This window comes from Penaeus chinensis, chromosome 12, assembly GCF_019202785.1.
Source record: "Penaeus chinensis breed Huanghai No. 1 chromosome 12, ASM1920278v2, whole genome shotgun sequence".
Classification (NCBI taxonomy): Eukaryota; Metazoa; Arthropoda; class Malacostraca; order Decapoda; family Penaeidae; genus Penaeus; species Penaeus chinensis.
In genome coordinates this window covers 36,433,434-36,459,040 of record NC_061830.1, presented here as the reverse complement: position 1 = coordinate 36,459,040, position 25,607 = coordinate 36,433,434, and the positions used below count along the sequence as shown (strand labels likewise).

The 25,607-nt window shown below is 48.3% G+C and overlaps 1 protein-coding gene across 11 annotated transcripts in view; it reads left to right on the top strand.

The window, feature by feature from the left end:
• Nucleotides 1-25,607, top strand: part of LOC125031065 (C-terminal-binding protein-like) — a 46,672-nt gene that overhangs the window by 3,772 nt on the left and 17,293 nt on the right. Inside the window, exon 1 of one of the 11 annotated variants that reach the window (XM_047621524.1) lies at nt 16,311-16,329. The exons of the other annotated variants lie outside the window; for them this stretch is intronic. The gene's annotated coding sequence lies outside the window, so the exon portion shown is untranslated. Of the gene's footprint in view, nt 1-16,310; nt 16,330-25,607 lie in introns of those variants that run through there. 11 annotated transcript variants of the gene reach the window in all.

Sequence of the window (25,607 nt, the reverse complement as noted above, 5' to 3'; positions counted from 1 at the left end):
GGAGAGTATTAGGAGTGGAGGGTAAGGGGAGGATAGGAGGAAGCAAGGAAAGCAGGTAGAGGAAGAGTAGCGAAGGGATAGATGAGAGGTAGGAAAGAAGGATGAAAGAGAGAGAGAGAGAGAGAGAGACAGAGACAGAGAGAGAGAGAGAGAGAGAGAGAGAGAGAGAGAGAGAGAGAGAGAGAGAGAGAGAGAGAGAGAGAGAGAGAGAGAGAGAGAGAGAGAGAAGGAAGGAAGGAAGGAAGGAAGGAAGGAAGGAAGGGAGAAGGAAGAAGGAAGAAGGAAGAAGAGTGAAAGAAGGTAGGGAGGGAAAGGGGGAAGAGAAGTGGGGAGGGAAGGAAGGGGGTAGGTATAGGGGGGGAGACAGAGAGCTAACTGGAGACAGATTGATGTGCAGAAAAGGAGCTATGGTTGCGAGATAGACTCATCCCTCGTACGTTTTGCTCGAGTGACCTTTGCTATTCGTTGAACCAGGTCTCGAGATGGGAATGTTCTGTGACCTTTGCTGACGCATACATTATCTTGAGTATTTCCTGCTGCCGCCGCTGCTGTTGCTCTGCTCTGCTTGGGGTGGATGTACATGCAGGGGAGGTTAGCGCGTGTGTTATGTGTCTTTATCGGTGTGTGTGTGTCTGTCTGTGTGTGTGTGTGTGTGTGTGTGTGTGTGTGTGTGTGTATGTGTGTGTGTGTGTGTTTCTTTCTGTTTGTGTGTGTTTCTTTTTCGTTTTGATGTATTTGTATAAGTTGTCTTATAGTTCATACCTTGATGTATTGGAAAATCTACGAGGTAAGGAGAGATAGAGACGGAGACACAGAGACATGAAAGGTAGAGGAAGAGAAAGAGGGAGAGGGAGAGGAAGAGAAAGAGAAAGAGAAAGAGAAGAGAAAGAGAAAGAGAAAGAGACAGAGACAGAGACAGAGACAGAGACAGAGACAGAGACAGAGACAGAGAGAGAGAGAGAGAGAGAGAGAGAGAGAGAGAGAGAGAGAGAGAGAGAGAGAGAGAGAGAGAGAGAGAGAGAGAGAGAGAGAGAGAGAGAGAGAGAGAGAGAGTGAGTGAGAGAGGGGGGGGGAAGAGAGGGAGAAAAAGATGGCGAGACAGACTGGGAAAGATAGGTAGAGCCGTTGGAAGTCAAATAAAAACAATAAATAAAAAAATAGAAATACAAACAACATACAGAGACGCGAAGAGGACGGATCAAGGAATCGAAACACAATTAAAAAAAAAAAAAAGAGAGAGGAAAAAAAGAGTGAAAAGAAAAAGAAATTCCAGAAGAAACAAAGCATGGAAGAGGAAGATCCACAAGCATAAAGGTTACATGCATGCTTGGCGCGGCAGTAATCAAGCATGTATGTGTTCTGATCCGATGTTATCTGCACGGCACAGTTAGGCAGTTCAAGGAGATGCTGTATATGTGGAGGTTTGAAAGGACGGGAAAGCAAAAGCAAAGTCGTGATGTCAGGGGGAGGGGGGGGGGAGGGGAAACAAGGTACCTTTTTGTCGTGTGTGATTAACTGTCGTGTCTTGTGTGTCCGCGTGTGTGAGAGGCGCAGGTAAAGGCGTGTGACGTCACATCAATAGACTTTGCATGTTTTGGGAAGATACGTGAGTTGATAGGTTCATTACCGTAAGAAGAGATTGGGATAAGTGACGTGGGGTGGATGGGAGAGAGGAGGGACGAGAAGGGGAACAGGACGGTTGGGGGGAAGGAGGGCACTGGGGAACGGTGGAATGAAGAGAATAATTGGGAGAGATTGGTTGTAGATAAATTAGATAGATATATTATATAGATAGACCTTCAAACATGCAGATAGTCAGAAATAACCAGATCAACGGACGGACACAAGAAAGACAAACAGACACCGATAGAGAACGAGAGAATAAAACCCCCTCGAGAGAATGTGTGGCAAAATCCCAGGTTCAGACACACACAGGACCTCACACTCGTCATCAAACAAACGTCGTCCAAGGCTACATCCTTGCCGGGCTACATTTTCCGAGGAGATGCACCCCGTGTCCAAACGCCATATAATTTGCCTCCATTTGCCGTATGAATAAGGATGAGCGATCTTTTATTACACGGGGACTTTATTACACAGCTCTTCGCGTCTCGAGAAGGTGTACTTTATTACCCAAACTTTTATTATGGGGAAGGAGGACGCCTGCTTCGCACTTTTGTTTTTATTACTCGAGATGCTCTGTTCTTCGAGTATTTTAGAGTTTATTATACTCGGTTGTGTGTGTATTTACGTTTCATCATTATCTGTCTGTGTTTAGCATTTTTGGCGAGAAAGCGTACGTGCTTTTTTGTTTTGTGTTGTTTTCTTCCCGTGTTTTCCTCCGGGCTCGGTTTTCCTTCCAAGAAAGTCGGCTTTCTTCTGCGTGTAGGGAGGAAAAGAAATCTGAACTTTCTCTCCTCATTACCAGTGCTTGGATCATACCCATGAAGAAGAAGAAGAACAGGAGGAGGAGAAAGAGAAAGAAAGAGAGGAGGAGAATGAGAAGCAGAAAAAAAAGACACGAGAGACAGAGAAGGGAAAAGGGAATGAGAAAGAGAAAGAGTAGGAAACGAAGAAGAGGGAGAGAAAAAGAAAAGAAAAGAAGAAGAGACAAAAGAAGCAGAAAAAAAGGTTTATAAATAGCGGGGTTTCTATTATTCTATTTCTCAGCTGTAAATCAACTCGGTCTCACCCGCTACGCCTCCACACGCTCGGGCTAAACCAGTAAACAAAATTTCCCGGGATCAGGGTGAAGTACCTGCCTTAACCGCACCCTTGTGTTTCTTGCCTGCCCCACCCCCCTTCCCTTCCCTTCCCTTGCCCCCCTCCTCCTCTCCCCCCCTTTCCTCCCCCTCCTCCTCTCCCCTTTCCCCCTCCTCCTTTCCCCCCTTTCCTCCTTCCCCTCACCCCCTTTCCTCCTCCTCTTCCCCTTCCCCTTCCCTCCCTTCTCTTGCCCCCTCCACCTCCCCCTTTCCCCCTTTCCTCCCCCTTCTCCTCACCCCCTTTCCCTCCCCTCCCCCCCACTCCGCTGTCGTCCAGGAACCCCCCCTCCCCCACTCTCTCGCTCGGCCCCCTCCCGCACGCCCGCCTCGCCTTGCGGTCACCTTTCATTCTCTAACGTGCTTTCCCTTTCTCTCTCCCTCTCTTTTTCTCTCTTTCTCGCTTGCCTTTATGTATTAGAAAGTAATTTATCCCTCGCTCTGGTCGTGTTCTAGCGCGGAGGTTTCTCCCGGTGTTATATTTTTTATTTTTTTTCCTTGTTTACTCGTTTATTTGTTTTATTTTGTTTGTTTGTGTACTTATGGACTTGTTTTGACCATGTGTCCGTTTGTCTTTGATTCGGTGAAGTGTAGTGACCTTTTGGAGTTTATGACTGGATTTTATAATAACTTGTAATCTCATACTCCTACTTCTACAGCTTCTCCTCCTCTTCTTCCTCCTTCTCCTCCTCCTCTTCCTCTACCTCTTCCTCCTCTTCCTCTACCTCTTCCTCCTCCTCTTGCTCTACCTCTTCCTCCTCCTCTTCCTCTTCCTCTTCCTCCTCTTCCACCTCAACCTCCTGTTCTTTCTCTTCTTCCTCCTCCTCTACATCCACCTCCTCCACCACGTCATCCTCCTCCTCCACCACCACCTCCAACTCCTTCACCACCATCACCTCCTCCTCCTCCACCTCCTCCTCCTCCTCCTCCTCCTCCTCCTCCTCCTCCTCCTCCTCCTCCCCCACCTCCTCCTCCTCCTCCTCCTCCTCCTCCTCCTCCCCCCCCCCTCATGTCATCTCGACACGGTCACCCCCAATCCCCTCTCCGCTTCCCTCGCTCTCCCCTACTTTTTCTTCCCCTCAGAACCAATATATCGACTTCCCAACCTCCTCCCCCCTTCCCTCCCACACAAGCGTTCCAACCATCAGTGTCCCCTCCCCGCCCCTCCCCTCCCCTCTTCTCTCTTCTCCTTCCCCTCTCCCCGCTCCGCCTACTCCCCCCCCCCCCCCCTCTCTCTCTCTCTCTCTCTCTCTCTCTCTCTCTCTCTCTCTCTCTCTCTCTCTCTCTCTCTCTCTCACTCTCACTCTCTCTCACTCTCTCACTGCTCGCTCTCTTTCCATTTATTTTTCGCCTCTGTCTCTGCTCCCTTACCCCTCCCTCCCTCCCTTCCTCCTATCCACCCACCCACCCATCGTCTCTCCCTCTTGTTCTCCCTCCCTCCCGCCTTCCCCCTTCCCCCTTCCTTCCCCCTTCCCTCCCCCTCCCTCGTCCTTCCCCTCCCTCTACCCACCTTCCTTCCCCCTCCCCATTCTATCCCTCTCTCCACCCCCTCCCCCACCCCTTCTCACCCCACCTGTCCTTCCTTTCTTCCCCCTCCCATCTCCCTCCCCCTCCCGCCCCCTCCCCTCCCTCCTCCTTCCCCTCATCGCAACAAGCCTTTGCAGCTGACCACGTTATCCAGTGTCCTTCTTAACGGGGTCCGAGCTTGATCTCCCAGTTGGTTGAAGAAAAAAGTTTGAAGTTAAAGTGGTTAAGTTTAGGTGGAGTTGAGGGGGGAGGGGAGGGTGGGGGGAAAGGGTGAGGAAGGTGAGGGAAAGGGGGGGAGGGGTGAGGAAGGTGAGGGAAAGGTGGGAAAGGGAGGGGAAGAAGGGAAAGAGGGGAAATGGGGAGGAAGGTAAGTGAAAGGAAAAGCAGAGAGAGTAGAAAAGAGGTAAAGATAGGAAAAGAGCTAAAACAAAGAAAGAGAAAAAGGACTCAGAGACAGATTAAGAAAGAAGAAGAAAAAAAAAGGAAATAAACAGAAGGAGTTGAATCACGTGCAGTTAAGTTTGTCGGCTGTTTTTGACGAGCCATTAGTTTCCTCGCTGTATGGTGGGTGTTGTTAGCCGGCAGAGCAAGCGACCAGGGAATTATGTGGTTGAATCTCTCGGTAGATGGACGCGGCGCGCAGGGTCCCATTTTTTTTCACTTTTTTTTCTATCTTCCTTCTCGTTTTCTTTCGGTCTATTGCTCTCTATCTCTCTCTCTCTCTCTCTCTCTCTCTCTCTCTCTCTCTCTCTCTCTCTCTCTCTCTCTCTCTCTCTCTCTCTCTCTCTCTCTCTCTCTCGTTTTCTTGGAAATTGTATATTTTTTCCTTTCCGTAAACCGCTGTAGAGTGTTGAGCGCATTTCATGACACGATTAAAGGAATGACTTCTAACTTGGAAATTCCAGTAAAAGGTTTCGCTAGTGAGACATAAAAAAATAAGATAATTAGAGAGTTCAGATAAAAAAAACAACAACCTTAAAACAAAGCAGAAAAAGAAGCGAAAAAGGCAAAAGAGAGAGAGAGAGAGAAGTGAAAAACACAGGTCGACGGATTTTGGTAGACGTCCTAATCATTCTGACTAATTGCACAACCTTTCGCTCAGTCTGTACCAGCAGAGTTGGGGAACACTGTGACCGTATTATTCATCACGTGTTTATACTTCTGCCGCCGGTCGAGTTTGGGAAACGAATATAAAGTCCTTGGTCGGTTCTTCGTGGATTCCAGTAGCATTATTGATCGATTTCTCTTGTTCGGTTATCCAAAGGGGAATCGTAATTTTCTGCGCGGAAGTTTTTGTTTTGTTTTGCTGTTCTGCTGTTCGTTTTATTTATATGTATATTTATATGTATATGTATAAAGGAGTTGGGAGGGGGATTTCCCGTTTGAGAGAAGGAAAATGAAAAAAAAATAACTCGTGTTTAACCTTTTGCTTTATCCGCCTTTTTTTTTTTTTTTTTTTTAACTACCCCATTTTCGAACGAGAGTCCTCGTCTCCCGCATTAGGCTCGAGGAGAAAAGGGTGGGGAAGTGAGGGGAAAAAAGAGAAAAGGGAGAGAAAGAGAGAGAGAGAGAGAGAAAGAAATCTTGAAGGAAAATATATTATCCATCTAACATCGGTTCTTGGCCGACCCCGAGTTGTCTGTGTCTTTCTTGCCCGCAACGCCAACCAATGCCGCCAAGGATTCACTCTTCAATTTATGGTTCATAATTCATTTACTACAAGTTCCTCCCCGACTGGATCCTCTAATCGCTCTCGATCGCCGTGGTCGGGTTCGAACCCTCTCTCCGATGCACCGAATAGGCCTAATTAAGCAACAGCGAAGACAGGTGTAATAAAGCATACAAAAAGCGTAATAAAAGAGCACGTTGGCAATGCTAGGGGGAGTGTTGCCAACGTGTAGCAGTATTTTGCCGGCCGACGAGTGTTGCCACATGGTCGCCATTATTCCGAGAGCCGGGTGTCGAAGGCCGAATTTTGATATCTGTCTGAGGAGAGTGCATGTGTTGCCATTTATGGCGGGTCCCCTTTTTTTGGTTTATTTTATTCGTATGGGATCTTGTGGGCTTTATGAATTAATAGAGGGTGTGGTATGTGGTCGAGGAAGGGGTTTTGGTCGTTCAATAAACCGAAATGGGTGTTCCGTCCGAGAATGGCGTTTAATGCACTTGAAAGGCAGTTGTGTGGAATCCAATACGCTTTAACAATTGGTAAAATAAGAGTTATGACATACATGACAAGTAAACCGAGTTGATATACTTTCCTCCCCGGGATGAATTGTGTAGAAATGCTGCTTCCTATGGGTTTGAGTGTAAAGATAGCTCTAAATATCTGCAACTGTCATCTCGCCTCCGTTGCAGCTCTACCAATTGTGCGTTGCGGTGCACAATAATGTTTCCGTATGGCATTTTTTCTTTCCTTCTTTTTTCTCTCCTGCCACCCAACATTCATTTGCACTCCTCCCACCTTCCCTCTAAAAAAAATAAATGTTGAATACAAAGACCCCGAAGAAATACGGAAAAATACAAAGGCATAGGAAGGATTTGGAGAATGCGTCACTTTTCCACGAAAGGCGAGAAGACGAGAGAGAGAGAGAGAGAGAGAGAGAGAGAGAGAGAGAGAGAGAGAGAGAGAGAGAGAGAGAGAGAGAGAGAGAGAGAGAGAGAGAGAGAGAGAGAGAGAGAGAGAGAGAGAGAAAGAATGAAAGATTGCTGTAGCGAGCTTGGGATATGCGTATGTGAGGAGCCTGAGACCGAGAGACCGAAATCCGGAAAATGACCAAGGGATAGAAATACCGATGTAAGGAGTGAGAGTGAGGCAGGAAGGGAGGAGGAAGCCGTCCTGTATTTGGGCGTGTGTGTGTCTGTCTCTATGTATGTATATATGTATGTATGTATCTATATTTGTGTCTGTATCTGTGTGTGTGTGTGTGTGTGTGTGTGCATGTGTTCGTATGCGCGTGTGGTTAGCAATGATTACACCATTAATAAGCAGCACGAGTTATTTTCAGTGGCTTAGCAATGCGCGATTTCCGTTCCCTCGAAAGCTGTTGACGTGCGCTTGGGGTCCGTCCGTTCGCCTGTCTGTCTGTCGGTTTGTCGGCCTGAGGAAGTCGGCATCTCTTTTATTATGGGATGTTGGCGATAGTTGGGGAAGACAGGAAATTAGAAAAGGATTGACGGCGTAGCACTAAGGGGTTTATCTAAATGAGAAGAGGAGAGTCGAAAAGAGGAGTGAGATAGAGACAGACAGAGAGAAGAGAAGAGAAGAGAAGACAAATAAAGAAAAGTGAAGAGATGAGAGCTAAGACAAAAACACAAGACAAGGCAAGGCAGCAAAGAGAAGAGCGAAAAGAGAAAGGAACAGAAAAACAAATGCGGGAGAGATGCGCAGTACGAGATCGAGCCATCGTCGCTTACGGTGCCCCGCTGCGTATATACATCAAGTGTTGCGTTACAGGGTTACAAGGTGGGGGCTGTGAGGGAAGTTTATGTGAGCGATGGATTAGTTTTCTGAGGGGAGGGAGGAAGGGAGGGAAGAAGAGGGGGGAGGGAGGAAGAAAGAAAGAAGGGAGAGAAGGAGGGAGGAAGAAAGAAGGAAGGGAGAGAAGGAGGGAGGAAGAAAGAAGGGAGAGAGGGAGGGAGAGAAGGAGGGAGGAAGAAAGAAGGAAGGGAGAGAAGGAGGGAGGAAGAAAGAAGGGAGAGAGGGAGGGAGCGAGGAAGAGGAGGAGGAGAAAGGAAGGAAGGAAGATTCGATAAAGAGGAAATGGAAGAAAGGAAGATTCGATAAAGAGGAAAAGGAAGACAGAAAACAGGAAGAAAATGGATAGCGGTGAAGGACAGAGGCCACATGTAGGGATGCTTGGAGGGATGTATAAGGGCAAAAGGAGGGGAGGGAAAGGGAGAGGGGGGGTCGGGAGGGCGTGGGTGTCCAGGTGGAGTGGAGCGTAACACGGAGCGCGGCCTCCACGCGTCTCCTCGTCTCTCTCGCAGCGGAAATGTTAGGTTAGAGTTCGCCTCACCCGCCAGTCAGTCCTTGGGGCGAGCGGCCAGAGAGGGGGGCTAAAAATATAGTCTTTCTCTTGTACTGCACCGAGGGAGGGAGAGGGGGCTGGGGTTAGGGGTGGGAGGGGAGCCGGGGTAGGGGGAGGGAGGCGAGGAGCAAGAGGGGCGGAGGGGAAGGGGAGGTAAGAAGGGAGGGAGAAGGTAACGGGGTGTTGTTGTAACGCACGGGCGTGGGTGGACGTGGACGTAGGGGGAGAGGAGAGGGTAGAGGGGAGGTAGGAAGGGGGAAGAGGACAGCAGGTAGCGCATAACGATCGTTACGTTGATGGTACTCTCTCAGCGGCTTGGAAATGTTCGTTCGCCGACCGGGATTTGCATATTCAGATCAGATGCGCGCAATCTTTTCAGCCCATGGAGGTGTCTTTGGCATGGAGTGGCCGGACGAAGTGCATGCAGAAGGTGAAATCTGAATGTAGAATATATTCACTAAAGGAATAAGACAAAAGAAACAGACCGCTGAGCATGAGCGAAACGAGAGTACGCTGGATTATGTAGGACTTCGTTACTTGTGCATGCAAGTGTGGCATTTACCTGCAGCTGTGGTGATTATACTTGTAAATGACTCTGTCGTATTTATGACATCAGCAGGTGCACACGATGAGCTCTGTAAGTCAATAAGATTGCGCGTGAAACCACGATCGGTTTGCAGACGAGCTTATGTGCGTGTCCGTGCAGGTATGAGGCGCGAGGAGAGAGGATGGACATGTTACCTTATACCTGGGCCAGTCGTGCATCCGGAATAGGATACGCCGGCTATTTGTCATTCTGTCAAGCTGTTTGCTGGGGAGAAGTTACCTATTTTATATGTAAAGAGAGCAGTTCCAGTCAGGATATGCAATTATTTTTGCCTTACTGCTTCATTAGAGGGCGGCGAAAAAGTTTTCGAATCAGATACTCAAAAAAAAAAAAAAAAAAATGAGAGGATAGGTAGTTCAACCTCTGTCGTGTCAGTTAAATTCTTCCGCATAAAATTCCCGGATAATAATACCTGAATGGCATAAGCTCCCCATCACTCTCACTCTCCGTTCATTCAGCCTTGCGTCCACAGCAGGCCTATACAAAGGGATGTTCCGGAATCCTCATTCAAGAATAAAAAGTCAGATCGCATTTGTAATATTAGTCAGCAAATACCAAACGATCATTCAGTGACGAAGCATCTTATATAACGATAAGTTAATGCTATTAACAAATCATTGGCATGGAGTCTGTATACACTGGCAGGAATAGGTGTGTTCTGGCGTTGCTTCTGATTGTTAGATTGTTAGCTGCTCTTTAACCGCCGACCGTAAAAGTAATCTGCGTTTGTTGTTCATTAACGCTGTTCGGGGCTAAGAGGATAACGAGCAGTCAGGAAGTTACTGCCACGATCAGGGCTCTGAGAAGAAGACTAAAAAAACGGCTTCAATTCGAGTTTAAAAAACAAAACAAAACAAAATAGTGAAGTCTATTGCGTATTCTCCGGGAGAGCTGCGTACCACGAGTGTCACAAAGACTTCTGTTGAGTTCGAGATTAAGATAAAAAAAAAAAAGAGAGTTTGGTAAGATATGGCAACACGCTAGCAGCTAGATCCTGTTTTTTTTCCTTGAGGTTTGAGGACTAACTTTTTCAAAGTGGGGAGTCCGTTTGTTTTGTGGGTGTTGTAGCAGGTGAGGCTGTGGTAATGAGCTTATATAACTCGGTTCTTTTTTGTTATAAGCCGATCGTGGAAATTGTTTGGATGATACTTCTCTCTCTCTCTCTCTCTCTCTCTCTCTCTCTCTCTCTCTCTCTCTCTCTCTCTCTCTCTCTCTCTCTCTCTCTCTCTCTCTCTCTCTAGCTGTGTATAATTGGAGCATGATTGGATGTTGCATCACGTTTTCCCAAAGAAAATCAAGGATTTTTTTTTCTTTTATGTACAAAGTTTTGGTCCGTTTTGCAGAATTAATTCGCCGTCATGAATGCTTTGGTTCCTTTCACGCCAAAAAAAAGAAATGAACGCGTGTCATGGAGAATAATAATAAAAGTTCGACTACCAAGAAAGGTTAAACAAAGGTTAAAGCTTAGCGGAAGTAAAGAGCGTACCATATCAAGTCCTAACAAGACAAATAAAAAATAAACTTGGGAAAAAAAAAATCCCCTCAGCGACGCTCTAAAAAAAGCCCCCTATAATCAGCGTTAGAAAGAGTAACATGATGTATAAGAAGGGGAGGAGGTATTAAAAAAAAAAAGGAAAGGGGGAAAAAAATAAGAGACGGAACGAGATCTCCTTCGGCCGAGTTGGGAAGCGAGTGAGGAGAGGATGTCGAAGGGCCAAGTTTACGCCGGAGGATCTTACACCAACAGAAACTCTGGTGCGAGCGAGCTAGCGGCGACGGCAGCGGCGGCGGCGGCGGCGGCGGCGGTGGCGGGCGGACACTTCACGCTGGCCCAACTGCCCTAGTGCCCTTTTTAGCGTCCCGATCACACTTAATTCCCCGCGACGCCCTTCGCCCTAGCTCCGGGGGGAGGAGGGAGGGGGCGTGGGGCGGTGTGGGGATGGGTGTGCATGAGCGTGCTTTGTATGGCAAGGCGACAAGTGTGTTTGCGAAGTATATTGTCTGAAAGTTGGCAATAGCGCTGCCTCTCCCGCCGCCATGACGGGGAAGGTGGGGAGTTGCCAAGTCGCAAGAGTTTCGTGTGTGTGTGTGTGTGTGTGTACGTGCGTGTGTGCGTGCGAGTATGTATGTGTGTGTGTGTGCTGGAGGGGCTAATTCGGTGTTCGGATATCGCTTGCCGAATCTTAGTTTGCGTGGGCTTCTTAATTCCGAGAACGTCCTATTAATCAGAATAGATGTAAATATGTTTTCTCTTTTTTTATTTTATGAAAGGGAAGGTTGTGTTTTTTAAATGGTGTTGGGTGATTTTGAGCTTGAATGCAGGTCGTTGATCATTGATATTTACTCTGTAATTACAAATATATATTTATGTTTTTTTATTCGAGTGAATAAATAGGTATTTTAACTGTTGCAATGCAGCGACGTTACGCTTACATTATGAACTTGTTTATCTGCATAAGTTTTTTTTTTTTTTTTTTTTTGTCCTATAGGAGTTCCCCCTAGTGTCCTTTTATACCCCGAAAACAATACGCTTCTCCCCGCAATCATTTCGCTATTCCAATTGTTCTATTTAAAAAAAAAAAAAAAAACACCGCAAATCTCCCCAATTAACGAGTTGAAAAGGACCCTCTCCCACTGTCTTAGTCGGATACACGAAAACTACATTCTTGAAGATGCGTTGTCACATTGTCGTTTCTGAGTGCACGATAATTTTCGCCGCGCTGAAGTGAAGGCTTTTTTTTTTTTTTTCTTGCCTCGGACCGGAGAAGCAGCAGGAGGTGGGGGGGAGAGGGAGGGGGGGGGGTGGCAGAAGGAGAAGGAGAAGGGGAGGGGAGAAGAAGAGTAGGGGTGGGGGGAGAGAGGGGAAGAAGGAGGGGACGAGGAGGGGAAGGGGGAGGAGGAGGAGGAGGGGCCGTAGGAAGCTTCAAGGACAAGACTTCATGGAAAGACCGTGTTAGGAAGTAGGCAATATTTTCCCGCCAATTTCGGCCGGGCGCACCCACGTCGCGGAGGCTGCCAGATGAACAATAATGGCGCTTATACACTTTCTGTTCTTGCTGCTTGCATTGCTGTTGTTCTTGCTTGGTTGCTGCTGATTGTTCTTGCTCTGGTCGCTGCTGATTGTTCTTTCTTGTTCTTTAGTGATTGTTTATTTGGGTTCACTCGGAAAGGAGTATTTGTGATGCTTCTGTCGACGAGTGTTGGATGCGAATTAACCTTGTTTTCTCTACTAATTGTTTAGTCGAGTTAATGTTTGGATAGTTTTCAAGGAATACGGATCTTATTTGTTTTTTTATTTTTCCCCTTCCTTTTGACTTGTGTTAGGAGTTATCATTGATATTTGAGTCGGATTAAAGAAGTTCCGACAACAAATCTTTTTGACAAATACCGTAAGAGCTCCAGATATCTGTCTAGATAATACTGGATATTTGTCAATTTTTTTTTTTTTATGAACGAATTACAAGACGTTGCATTGTTTTCCGGCTTGGCATCAAACACGATTGTGCTGAGGGTGATGATTAGACTGACCTTACGCCCCGATAAGCCTTATCAGATAACCTCCCCCTCCCCCCCCTCTCCGTCACCACTCTAGAAATGAAATACCCCCCATCCCCTTACCCCCCTTACTCCCCCCCCCGCCCCTTTATCTGAGGGCATTCCCATGTGGGCGAGGGAGGAAGAGTCATGTCCCGTGACAAACTACAAATGGTACGAACACCTTATCTCCAGGACGCACGCATGTGATCGTCACCTCCCGCCGCCTCCTTCATCGCTCCTGCTCTGATACGTGGACGAAAGCTATTGAAAAAGATGGGGATAAAAAGGAAGAATGGGGGGGGGGGAGGAGAAGTAGGGAAGGAGATGAAGAATAATGGGAAGAAATGCATAGATAGATTCATTAAGTACAGGTGTTTATATCACACACACACACAGAGAGAGGGAGAGAGAGAGAGAGAGAGAGAGAGAGAGAGAGAGAGAGAGAGAGAGAGAGAGAGAGAGAGAGAGAGAGAGAGAGAGAGAGATGAGTGGTAAGGACTGACCAGAGGAGACCTCCACCACCCAAACTCGATCCGGTAAAGCGACGCGCGCGACTTTGAGCCTTATCGACAGCGGTGATGCCATTATCTAACCCCGGAAAGTCTAGGGTACTCGGGGCCGTCGGAGTCAAGGTGGCGTCATAGCTATATCTCTCTCTCTCGCTCTCGCTTGAACTGTGTTGGCCTGACTGACTGACGCCGAGTGTGTGTGTGTGTGTGTGTGTGTGTGTGTGTGTGTGTGTGTGTGTGTGTGTGTGTGTGTGTGTGTGTGTGTGTGTGTGTGTGTGTGTGTGTGTGTGTGTGTGTGTGTGTGTGTGTGTGTGTGTGTCTGTGTGTGTGTGTCTGTGTGTCTGTGTCTGTGTGTCTGTGTCTGGTTAGTCATTGCGATATCCACAGGATTCCTCTTTTTAGTTATTATTTGGACTCGTTTTCGAAAAAGAGATCCAATTTTAAGACTGTAGGGGGGGTAATAACAATTGCCAATTAACATACGCGTTCGTGTTCGTAGACTTTTATAACCTTTTTTTGACCGTGGAAAAATCCAAACGTCCCTTAGTTATTTCTTTCATTAGACAAGTGACGTTAACTGACCTTTATGTAGAAGGTATGTTTAGAAAAAAAAGTAATGTCTTTGAGTATGTGAAAAGGGTTAAAGTGCTATTGTTCCACCGAATAAAAAGAGCCAGTTACAGTTTCCGTAACGACAATGCATTGGGCAAGACGATGGTAACGCAGAAAAAGGGCTGTTATACCAAGGCCAATAACCCCCCACGAGAGAGAGAGAGAGAGAGAGAGAGAGAGAGAGAGAGAGAGAGAGAGAGAGAGAGAGAGAGAGAGAGAGAGAGAGAGAGAGAGAGAGAGACAGGATTATTTATTCTGGATATAATGAGAGCCGGAGAGATGAGACAGGGGGAGGTGAGAGGATGCAGGGGCATGGGGCCAGGGGGACAGGAAGGGGTATGAACGCCAGCCGGGAGGGCATCGGAGGACGGCAGTCAGGGACGAGGCTAGGGCAAGTAAGAGGGCAGAGTACACTACAACCTGTCCATGATGCCCACCCCCTGCCCCTGCCCGGCTCACCAGACTCCCCAACCTTCACCCAGTACCCCTTGCCCCCACCCAGAATACCCCGTACCCCTCCCCTGCCCCCTTGCCTCGCGCCAGTGGCTGGAGGCCGCGGGGGTAGAGAGGTTAGGCAGGGGAGAAAGATCAGTGGCGGGAATATATTGTTTAGAGTGAGGAATGCATATTTCGGCTTCGGGCTGAGTCGCGCGCTTTTTTTTTTTTTTTTCTGTTCAGGGCAGATTGGAACACTAATCTTTCGTTCAGTAGGCTGTGCTATTACAACATTGATAGTGCGCATATCATTATTTATTTTCAGTATTGATGAGAGCCGTTAGCCAAGCCGGTCCGAGCTTAACCGCTTTCTTGGGTCTCGGGAAGAAAGTTCGAGAAGTTATGTCTCTTGGAAGTTCTTTCTCATGAAGATCGCTGTTAATGTATGGCAGGATAGCCTTGGCTCCCAGCGAGCATCTGTCGACTGTCCCAGGCGTCGACATTAGGGCGAATACACTTAGTTCAATGGACTGACTCGACATGCAGAAATATCCCAGCTGCATTCTCGAAGCCTTGTCCAATCAACAGCTTTCTCATTTATAAAGTCTAACTGGACGCAAAGCAAAGAGTATGTTAATAAGGGGAGTGAGAACACTCGAGAAGTTCTACTAGCGTGCGGTGGCATAAATATCAATAGAATAAAGGTTATAATTGTCGCCATTTGTCATTTCCTGGGCTCATCCACGCGGACTGGACGTCAAGTGGTGATATTATGCACTCACTTTCCAAAACTTTCTTATTACTCGACGGAAAGTTTTGGAAGTTTCACAGACTCATTGGCAGGGACGTTGGGAATGCCAAATATATTCGGCAGCTCCCAATTCGACCGGATAACAAATTTGAGAAAAATGGTTTAATATCGGTTGTGGCAAGAGTAAGCTCCGCCAGCCGACATCGCGGCCCGGAGAGCTAGCGAGCAACACGAAGAAATTTTTGCGCAACGTCACCGAGTTTTACTGACTCAGAGGTGGGCACATGTTTGCTCTTTAACATGCATACAGAAAAGGGGGAATGGGGGGAGGGAAATGGATGTTGGAAGATCCCCACATACGCCTCTTCAGCTTTTGCATAGGGGCTGAAAAGAGGGCAGTGAACCTGCCATCTTTCGAACAAAGGTTGAGAGTCGATGGCGGTCGGCATCAACCTCCCAAGTCTCTTATAACGAGGTCCTTATACTTCTATTTTTTTCCTTTCTTCGTTCCGATTCTGTCTGTATGACATGATTTCCATTCCCGCGTTGCTATGGATTCCTCATCAAGTGAGCCGACAAGGCGTCGCAAGATGGTGGTAATATTATCGATTGATGCTACACTAATGTCCCCCCCACACATACTCCCCCTCCCCCACCCCCACACCGAATAAAGAGGTTGTCCCTTACAGGTGGGTGCCATAAGGGCCAAATTCCCACGTTCCCCCCCAACGCTCTTACTCACGAACCCCGCTAGAGCGAACCCACACCGGAACCTGCTATTATACAGTTTCCACTTCGCCCCAAACCCCCTCGTCCGTTGGTAGCGATTAGGAGCGAGTTCCTACGCGAACTCCGGCCGTAGGACGAATCGGGTACAGAGGCGAACGAGGGAGAAAGATCGCTGTGGTGGGAGTCTGAGAGAAACAGAGGTTACAAGGTCTGGTTTTTCTTTTTTTTCCATCTCTCTCTCTCTCTCTCTCTCTGCTCTGTGCCTCAGTCTCTCCTCTCTCTCTCTCTCTTTGGTCCCCTCCCCTTCCTATATCCCCCCTCTCTATATCTCCCCCCCCCCTCTCTCTCTCTCTCTCTCTCTCTCTCTCTCTCTCTCTCTCTCTCTCTCTCTCTCTCTCTCTCTCTCTCTCTCTCTCTCTCTCTCTCTCTCTCTCTCTCTCTCTCTCTCTCTCTCTCTCTCTCTCTCTCTCTCTCTCTCTCTCTCTCTCTCTTTACCCGGGCAAAGCAAGGCGGCTGAGTGACCGGTTAGTCGATTTCTTGGCGTTAGTGTTGTCGCGAGGTCACCGATTAATTCAATTCCACGCATTCCTTCCTGTTTCCTTTTATTTTTCGCCGCAGGATCCTTGAGACAACCTCTCTCAACCCTTCGAACCCACAAAACCCCACCCCAACCTCCCCCCTCGAACCCCACACGCAAAAAAGAGAAAAAGCGCGAAGTAAAAATCGGCAGCGGGTGACGTACCCCACACGTGTGAGTTCGTACGTTCGCTGTTTGGTTGCTTGGTGGAGTTGGTTAGACAGACTTCGCCGTTCAGTCTTATGGTAGCATTGTGTAGGTGTTTGTGTGTGTGTGTTGTGTCGTGCTCATAACCATTTCCCCCCATATTTTTTTTTCTTAACTCTCGCTCTGTTCTCTCTTTATCCTTCGTTCTGCGCTATCATTATCTTTCTCAATTTGTGATGTATTTTTTTATTTATGTTATTCTCTCCATTAGTGATGTTTATTTATTTCAATGAAGATGGTGTATTTGTGTGCGGTTTATGGACGCCTTACGAACCCATTGGATATCGTGTTCTTTGGCCATAGAAAGTGGACTACTGGATAACGGTCTATTACCCTGTGTATTTCTTCTAACAGTTAGGGTGGTGGTGGTGATATTATTCGAAAGCGAGTGAATGAAATAACATTTGTGATAAGACAGTGGAGGAGTTAAGGTTTAATAATGCAGTTTACTGAAAGTGCGCTGACTGGACAAGGGAAGCAGCCATTGTGTTTATTTGAAAAGTGATTAATGACTTTCTAAATTATTCGCTTTGCATTTCCCCTGGAGAAAGAGACTTCATTCATCCACACTGTTGCTGGAGGTGAACGCTGAACAGTTATCCTGTTTTGTTACTTTTTGAACACATGCTTTCCATTGTGAATATTGTGCCACGCGGAGAAAGAGATTGCCGGACACGAAATTACTGATAAGGATGGAAATGCGCCATAATGTGGATTAGAAAATGGGGAAAAACAGGACCAAAGAAGTGTTTGCGACAAAGAAGCAGGAATTTGAAAGTGACCAAGGAGCATTAATTTGAAAGGTGCACTCTCGAACTTTTGAATACCGTCATTTTCGTGCACTTTTTGTGAGTTATTTATTCGAAATAAGTGAAGAATTTTTTTGGAAACGATGAGAGAGGGGGGTAAGCAAGCCTTTCCGGTATGGATAAATGGGTTATTTGTTACTCTAAATGTTGAGAATTGAGAGAGTGAGGAAGGAAGGAAAACACATCCACCTTCTTTTCTGCATTACAGTCGTATTCCTCGCATCAACCGCAGTGTTTGAATCGACTTGAAAGAAAACTCGATTGGAAAATGGAAGCGCATACAGCGGGTGGTGTTGATGTCACGCAGAGCAAGGGAGTGGTGGTTCACAGTGTGGTAATATCAGAGAGAGAGAGAGAGAATGGGAGGAGGGGGGTAGGGTGAGGGAAAAGGAAGGGGAGGGGGGGTATAGGGGTAAGAGGAGGAGGAGGAGCAGTGGGGGGAGGTAGGAAGAGGAGAAGGGGGTTGGTAGGAAGGAGTGAAGGGGGGGGGGGACAGAAGGGGGTTGGTAGGAAAGAGAGAGAGAGAGAGGGAGGGAGGAGGGAGGGAGGGAAGGGAACGAGATGGGTGGGGAGGGTAGGTAATGTGGTTTAAGGCTTGGATGAGTGGCAGCTTGTAACGAAAGTAAAACCTGAGCGTTCTGGTGTCTCGTCATGCATGGCGGGGTTGCTTACGCCTATCTGACACCGGGCAGGGATGGCGACTGGCGACATTTTCCGAGGAATATTATTTATTTCCATCTTTTCCCCTCCTTTTTTTTTTTTAGATCTTTTATCGGACGGGTTTGATTTTCCCCTGCCTTGGGGAATGGGCCTCGTCGGTGTCGATGCTTTGTGGAAGGTCGGTTGACGGGAAAGGAGGAAAGAATAGAGAAATGTGGACAACGAGGTGCGTTGTGGCAAGAGCGGGTTGCGTATGTGTGAAAGAAGACCTTAGTGTTGCCACCAAGTCGGTAATTCTTTTATTATTGGTTAAATCGCCTTGTTAGCGTGGGTTGGGCGGTGGTTCAGCCAGGTGAACAGTAGTTAAGCCTGTTGTTCTTACTGTGCGAGTTTTCGAAGGATTTAAGGTGTATAGAGTCTGCAAAGCGAAAATAAGTTATCGCCAAGGTTTAAAACCGTTGTTATCACCATATTTTGTGATTGACTTATGTACCCAAAGAAATTCCTAAGCGTTTATTCGGAGGGAGGATCCAGGGCAGTTTGGCGGCGAGTTTGAATAATTTAGCGCTGCGTTTGAGAGAGAGAGAGAGAGAGAGAGAGAGAGAGAGAGAGAGAGAGAGAGAGAGAGAGAGAGAGAGAGAGAGAGAGAGAGAGAGAGAGAGAGAGAGAGAGAGAGATCAGAATGAGGATAGAGAAGGGAATGTGGTGTGCTGTCAGGTGCCACCACAGTTTACGTCATTAAGCTTAAATTTAGTTGGGAGAGGGGGTTGTATCAGGTCGCCATTTCTCCCTGAGTCGTGTGCAAGCTCACCCTGCCTCTCTCCTTTCCTCCCAAGTCCCCTCTCACCATCTTCCCTCCCTCCCTCCCTCCACCTCCTCTCTCCCTCAACAGCAGTTGTATCTTTGATCGATAAGTAATAGTTGGTGGGGAATGCGGCGGCAATCTATCTCGTGCCGCTTGTCTGTGGGTTGAAGACGCGTGTGTTTACGGAGCCTTGACGGGCAAGGTCAGACAGCGGATGTCACTGATCACGTGGCCAACATCGCCGCCGCTGCTGCCGCAGCCGCTGCTTCTCCCCTTGTCCTCTGCTGCGGTCATTGGATTTGCTTGTGTGCCTCCCGCATTTCTTTCCGTTTTTTGCTTCATTTTTCTGTCGTGGCAATTATAAACTTCCTCGGAATATGGTGTACCGAACGAGTTGGTCATTGGTTGTTAGGTAATGTATGCACCGACCGCCACTTTCATCATCGCCGTGCACGCTTGTACCCTCTGTTGCCGCTTCATGACGAATCCCGCAGAGTTGTTTCTGCTTTAAAAGCTACAGAGGGAGGGGGAGGTTGAGGGGCATGTGTTTGGCGCGGGGTCGTGTCTCGCGGGTTCATGATGGCTAGGGGTCCGCGCTGCAGAGGCAATACGTTCCTTCCCACGTGTCGTCGTGGTCGTTGAACACCGTAGTCACTCTGTGTGTTATGAGCAGCGGTTATGCAAAGCGGGTTGTGATAACGTGGCGTTCGCGCTGCGGGCTCTTTGCCTCTCCTACATAATGTTCTCGTCCCATTGTTGAAATAAAAAGCCATCTGTCGTAATGTATTGTTTCCAAATAGAAACTACCTACTTGTTGCCACTTGCACACCGCCACCGCTTCTGTTGCACGCTGCCCCGGTGTCGCAACATCTACAACGAAAACTCTTCTTAGACTTTTTCTGTACTTTTTACTTCCCCTGACGCGGAAGTGAGCGCGGGAAAAATTCTCGCATACGCCCGCCGACGCCTCGCACCGCCATATTGTGTTGCCATGGACGCTGCGAGTTGCCTTCGAAGCAGACGAGGATCGGCCTAAGGATCGCTGAAGCTAAGCGTCGTGCGGACTCGCGGGGAACTTTGCGGAGCGAAACGTGAAGTTTAAACGAGTCACCCTCTCTCACTCCCATTTTCGCAACATGAACGGATCGAGATGGGGAGGGGGAGACTCTCCCAGCTTATGTTGTCACGTGGTTGCGGTGACACAAGGGGAGGGAAAGGCAGGTAGACGAGGGAGGGAGGGAGGGAGAGCGTCTAGCGGAATGCACAGTACGCCGTGAGTCAGCATTCGATGTCTGGGGTCCGGCGATGGCTAGCCTGCCTGTCAGCCGAGTCAGAAGCCCCGGATGTTGCTAGGATTCCTAAAGCGGTCTTGTATCTCGATGGGCGATGTGATGAGAGACGTGAGATGTTTTATTAATGACGGTGAGGATGTTAAACGTTGTGGTTAATAGTAAAGAAAAATAACTAAAGTCAAATAAAAAGCCAGTCAAAAGAGAAGAAGAAGAAGAAGAAGAAGAAGAAGAAGAAGAAGAAGAAGAAGAAGAAGAAGAAGAAGAAGAAGAAGAAGAAGAAGAAGAAGAAGAAGAAGAAGAAGAAGAAGAAGAAGAAGAAGAAAATACCAAAAGACCTTCAAATCCCCCACTCGGCCCCAGCTTTCGCGGAAGGCTAGAGCGGCCACCTCAGCGGCTCGAGGCTCTCCTTACGAAGCATGAAAAGACCCCGTGACGTAGGTTCTTCTTAGGCTGTTTGTTACTAGCACGAGTCAGCGCCTTCCTCGTCGTAAAGCAGGTGCAGACAACCCGAGTAAGTGTGTGGGGCGTGGAAGGAAGGGTGGGCGGGCTTGTGTGTGAGCCTGTGTATGTGTGTGTGTGTGCGTGTCTGTCTCTAGAAGAGTGAGTCAGCACCAGGGGTCGTCCGAGCCATCGCTAAACCGCTGACCACGTGTTTTTTTTTCCCCTCCTGTGCGACACTTGCTGTTGATTGTACCGTGCTTCTAGCTTACCGTGTGTACTGACTCTCGTGGTTGGCTGAGCACGTGTTAGGTTGTGTGTTGTGCTGTGATTGCGGCGGTGTTATGCGTTTATGGAGTAGGCGGGTTCGTTGCCGTGGTGATGTTGAGAGGGTCTCACAATAACAGTCGTTTATTAAAAAGAGCTCTGTCCATCTTCCGGAAAGGAATGGATGGTGATGTTGCCTTACTATTCCTGTTATTAATAAAAACACAGCGGTCATTGATTGTTGATACGAAACCCCGGTAGTGCTTCCCCTTCCGTCTCCCCACCCCCCTCCTGCTTCTCCCTTCCCCCTCCCCCCATTCCCCTTTCATCCTCACCTCTCCCCACCCCTCCCCCTCTCCCCACCCGTTCTAGTGCATGCAATCTCACTTTTTATGTAAAAACAAGGATATCCTTTCACGAGGAATCCCGGAGTTATCAGGAACAAAGACAGAGCGTCACAGAAAATGGACCTAAGGGGGTAACAGAGAGAGAGAGAGAGAGAGAGAGAGAGAGAGAGAGAGAGAGAGAGAGAGAGAGAGAGAGAGAGAGAGAGAGAGAGAGAGAGAATCGGTATGGTAGTCAAGATAAATAAATATTGATGCAGTAGAGAGAGATGTACGTCACCCAGCCTAAGACAGAGAGGAAGAGGGATACACGAGGAAAAGAAATGGCGGGAGACGGGGAGTAAAATTCCACAGTCGTCATCCAGGCGAGTCACAAATCGGGCGAGGGCTGATGACGTAAGAGACGGGGTGGGGGAGGAGGAGGTACAGAGAGGGGGGGAGAGGGTGACGGGAGGAGGGCGGCGTGAGGGAAAAAAGGGAGAGGGAGAGTGGGGAGGAAGCTAATGCTGATGGTGGAAAAGGAGTTTACGCGCAGATCATTGTAACTTTATTATCGTTATCAACAGTGGGATGCTTCTTCTACCGTGATGGAAGGGTTGGGGAGAGTTAGAGAGGGGAAGAGATTTTTTTCTCGAGTGTGTTTGGGACAATGACCTTGACACAGACACACACACGCACACGCACAGTCGCGCTGTTGTTACAGGCACTTAGAGCAGTGCCGGCTAGCGAAGTGCGTGTGTGTGTGTGCGTGTGTTTGTGTTTGGTGCGCGCTTCTCTGTCTTGTGACCTCTTTCTCCCCCCCCCCCCCTTTCTAGGCGCTCTCTCTCTCTCTCTCTCTCTCTCTCTCTCTCTCTCTCTCTCTCTCTCTCTCTCTCTCTCTCTCTCTCTCTCTCTCTCTCTCTCTCTCTCTCTCTCTCTCTCTCTCTCTCTCTTTCTCTCTCTTTCTCTCTCTTTCTCTCTTTCAGATATTGGTTTTATATTTACCAAAGAGGCTGAATTGACGTCACTCCTGTCTGTGTCTGTGTCTAGATTTGTCTATGTGCGTGCTTACGAGTTGCCAGTGTGTCTGTGTCTGTCGGTATTGCTGGCCTCCCCTCCCCTCTCCTCACTCCTTCCCCTTCTCGCATCCTCCCATCCCTCCCCCTCCTCCATACCCCTCTCCCTTCCCCCCCATCAAATACCCCCGTGTCCGTCCCCCTCTTCCCCCTTACTCCCCCCTCCCCCCAATCCCCAATGTCTTGAAGACGCCCGCACTTTTTCCGGGAATTATTTACTGCTGCACCAGTTGTTCGGTCCACTCCTTCGCTGTTTACTTTTCTATTTTTTCCCCCCTCCCCTCCCCTTCTTACTTCTCCTCCCCCCATCTCCTTCCTCCTCCTCCTCCTCCTCCTCCTCCCGCCTTTCCCCTCCCCTTCTGTAGTCTCCTTCTCTCCCCATCTCCTCTCTCCTCCTCCTCCTCCTCCTCCTCCTCCTCCTCCTCCTCCTCCTCCTCCTCCTCCTCCCCCCCCTACCCCTCCTCCTCCTCTTCTCTCCTCCTCCTCCTCCTCCTCCTCCTCCTCCTCCTCCTCCTCCTCCTCCTCTCTTTCTCCTCCTCCTCCTCCTCTCTTTCTCCTCCTCCTCCTCCTCTCTTTCTCCTCCTCCTCCTCCTCTCTTTCTCCTCCTCCTCCTCCTCTCTTTCTCCTCCTCCTCCTCCTCTCTTTCTCCTCCTTCACCACCTCCTCCACCACCTCCTCCTCCTCCTCCTCCTCCTCCTCCTCCTCCTCCTCCTCCTCCTCCTCCTCCTCCTCCTCCTCCTCCTCCTCCTCCTCCTCCTCCTCCTCCTTCTCCTCCTCCTCCTCTTCTCCTCCTCCTCCTCTCTTTCTCCTCCTCCTCTATCCTCTACGTCTTCATGGCTCTCACATCCCGATTCCATTTTGAATGTCACATGCACTGGTTTGTGTTTTGTTCTTCCCCTTTTTGTCTGTCTGTTGGTTTGTCTTTCTGTATTCCCCATCTGTTTACACTCGGACAAACACATACACTTACAGACGCATGCTTTTACTTACCCATGCACATACATACACTTAAACAAGTATACAGTTGTTTTACTTAAAGTACAGGTAGTATTTACAAATCCAAACAGTGCCTATACATATTGCCACATGCCTAGATTCTGTATATAAATGTCAGGCGGTGTATTTACACACACACACACACAGACACACACACACACACACACACACACACACACACACACACACACACACACACACACACACACACACACACACACACACACACACACAGGCACATCTATTCACCGACTTGCCTCACTCTCGCGCATTTTCAAGCACACCGGAATGGTGAAATATCTGCTCACGACCTCATCTGCTTTGTGTGTATGTGTGCGTGTGTGTGCGTGCAGCAGGATATCCTTCGTGTTTGGTTTGTGGTGGGGATGTCTCTGGCTTTCTGTGTCTGTTTAATTGTATATCTCTTTTTGTTTTTGTTTTTTTGTCTCTCTCTCCCCCATCTTTTCATATCTTTGTCTTTGCCTTTCTTTCTTTCGGTGTTAGAACTGCTTTCATTTTTTTTCCCCTTGGCATTATCTGCATTTATTTCCATGCCCTTTTGCAACTTACATTTCCTCCCCTTCACTCCTAACCTCCTAGTTTCCTGTTTTCTTTCTCCCTCTTTCTTCCCCTCCCGTTCCCTTTTCCTTGTCTCCTTTTTTCTTGTTCGTTTCTCACTTCCTCTGCATTTCTTCCTCTTCCTGATTGGTTTCTTTCTTTGCCTTTCTCCTGCTTCTTCCTCTCTTCCTTATCCTTTTCTATATCTTCTCCCTTATCCTCTCCCTTCTGGCCTTCTCCCTCCCCTTCCCTCCTACCCTCCCCTTTCCTCCTTCCCTCCCCCTTACTCTCCTCCTTCCCTCCCCCTTACTCTCCTCCTTCCCCTTACTCTCCTTCCTCCCTTCCCTCCTCCCCCTCCTTTCCCTCGAGTTATTTGAGGAGTTTGTCTGTGCGTGGAAAGAAGTTAACGAAAGATTAATAAAGTTAGCGACTTTGTAGCATCAACTTTTACGCTAGCGACTTTTGTTAGGCTCTCTGTCCCCTCCCCCTCCAACCCTTACCCCAACCTCACCTCTCCTGGGTACTATCCCCCCACCCTTTCCTTCCCCTATGGTATACCTTTGCCTTACCTAGCTTTAGTTTGGCTTTAGTTTGCTTCCCTCCCCCCCCCTCCCGTCTTCTCTTCCTTTTCCCACTTGTTTCCACTTTTCTTCTTTTTTCCCTTCCCCTTCCCCATTCCCATTCCCATTCCCTCCCCCATTCCCTCCCCCCTACTCCCCCTCCCTCCCCAACCCGCGTCCTTCAGCTGATCTGTAATAAACCGGTAAAGACAGCTCAGACTGTAACGCGAAACTATTGATAATGGTGTCATTACTCATAGACCAATGGTAATATATCAAGCACTAATAAAAAATAAAAATAGGTGATTATTGATGGACTATTAGTAAAAGTTCACTAACAATAGACCATTAGTACGAGGCCACTAATCACAGACCATTTATAATAGGTCATTAACGCAAGACAAATTACCTTGAGAATAGCTCGGGCAAGACATTGTGATGGACACCTACCTACCCCCTCCCCCTCCCCCTCCCCCCTTCCCTCGTCTCCACTTGGTGCCAGAACTGATGTACCCTTTCCCCTGCCCTTCCTCTCTCCCCTGCCCCTTTTCCTTCTTCCCCCATTCGCCTTGTTCATCTTCCCCTTCTTCCTCTCCTCTTCTCTTTTACATTCCCCCCTTTCTTCTTCTTCCTCTTCTTTCTCCCCTCCCCCCTCCTCCATCCACTCAATCTACATCATCTCCTCCCACCTCCATCTCCTCCTCTTCCTCCTCCTCCTCCTCCTCCTCCTCCTCCTCCTCCTCCTCCTCCTCCTCCTCCTCCTCCTCCTCCTCCTCCTCCTCCTCCTCCTCCTCCTCTTTCTCTCTCCTCCCTCCTCCTCCTACTCTTCCTCTTCCTCCACCTCCTCCTACCCTCAGCCCTTAAACGTTTTATCTGGATTGTTTGTCGCGTCATCCTTGATTCCCTGTTTAGAATCAACCTTTTAAAGTGGTCGTTCTTGTTAGGTCGTTTCTTGCCGTTTTACTTCTTTTCGCTCTCTTCTTTTTTTCTTTCTTTCTTATTTTTGTTCTTCTTTATTTTATCCTTCTCCTTCTTCTTCTCCGTCTTCTTCTTCTCCTCCTCTTCCTCCTCCTCTTCCTCCTCCACCTCCTCCTCCTCCTCCTCCTCCTCCTCTCCTTCCCCCTCCCCCTCCCCCTCCCCCTCCCCCTCCCCCCCATATTCTTCAGTGGTCAAACTACTTCTTCCCTTTCTTATTTCCTTTTTTAGGTCGTTAGGAAGGTCGTTTTATAGGCCTACGGTTGTTTGTCAAGTTCTTTTTCGTGTTGATTTCTTCAGTATTTTCTGTTCATCGTTTTTTCGTGCATTTTATACATATTCTGTGTGTATTCTCTCTCTCTCTCTCCCTCTCCCTCTCCCTCTCCCTCTCCCTCTCTCTCTCTCTCTCTCTCTCTCCTCTCCCTCTCCCTCTCCCTCTCCCTCTCCCTCTCCCTCTCCCTCTCCCTCTCTCTCTCTCTCTCTCCTCTCTCTCTCTCTCCTCTCTCTCTCTCTCTCTCTCTCTCTCTCTCTCTCCCTCTCTCTCTCTCTCTCTCTCTCTCTCTCTCT